A 1136-nucleotide genomic window follows, 5' to 3' on the forward strand; every position below is an offset into this window, starting at 1 on the left:
GGTTATCAGGTAGAATCTGCTTATCTTATCTTTGGAGGTCAGAGGAAAGGCAGGCTGCTTCTCAGCAGTTTGTTTCTCTTGACTTCAAAGGTCAAGGTGCTTATCAGCTAAGTTCCCTTTTTCGGGCTCCAAAGTCTGTAGGTCCCTGTTGCTGGGGAGGAGGGAAGCTACTGCTGTTTGGAACCCTAACATTCCAGCTTTTTGTGTTATAGGATAGGGGGCGCCATTGTCATCTTGCTACTTCCTGCTGGACAGGGTCGATGTGGGGGGTAGGCTGCTTTAGGGGTCCACTAGGCAGCAGGGGTTGCATCTCCATGCATCTGAACAGGGTCCTCGATGGCTGACAGGCATTCGTATACATGTGAAGGGAAGGAAAATAACAACTGATTAAAATTAGTATGCGTTAGATTTCCGATCTGGTCTTGAAAATATCTGACAAGGCAAGGAGCAATGGTTAGCACAAAAGTGGTAGAAAGCAGGGGGCCTAATAAGGGCAGAAGCCAAGGAGTTAGTCCTGTAAAAATGTCCCATTGAGATGACTGTTGGTACTGGGAATTTTTAAGTGAAAGATTTTTTTGCTACCTGTTTGAGTTGTTCTATATCATGTTCAACCTTACTGGATTGGTTGATAACATAAGAGCATTCTTCACCCAGAAAAATACAGGTTCCCCCTTTTTCTACAGTTAATAGATCCAGGGCTCGCCTGTTCTGGAGTGCAACTTCACCTTAGGGAGGATAATTGTTGTTGTAGGAACTGGATTGACTGGGCTGTAGTTTCCACTGTTGAAGTGAGCTCCCATCTGAGGTCCTCCATTTCTTGAGAAAGATACTGGGTTGAGATCAGCGTGTGTCCCAAGCCTCCAGCTGCGAGTCCTGTGGCTGCCACTGATGCCACCAGGCTAACTCCTACCAGGACTGCCAAGGTGGCTGACCTCTTTGTTCTGGTTCCTTCTGTCCCTGTGGATAAGACATCATACACCTCTCCTGGTGTGTATAGGGTTAGTTTGGGGATGAGAATGACTGGAGCACAGGTGTCCTCAACCTGTGGAGAGATGCAGGATTATATTTTGGAAGAACAGAGAAAGACCAGTCCCGAGGTTAGAGCAGTATCTTCCTTAATTGTGACATTTCGGCTT

The sequence above is a fragment of the Nannospalax galili genome, unplaced genomic scaffold (assembly GCF_000622305.1).
Source record: "Nannospalax galili isolate Female #2095 unplaced genomic scaffold, S.galili_v1.0 scaffold792, whole genome shotgun sequence".
Classification (NCBI taxonomy): domain Eukaryota; kingdom Metazoa; phylum Chordata; class Mammalia; order Rodentia; family Spalacidae; genus Nannospalax; species Nannospalax galili.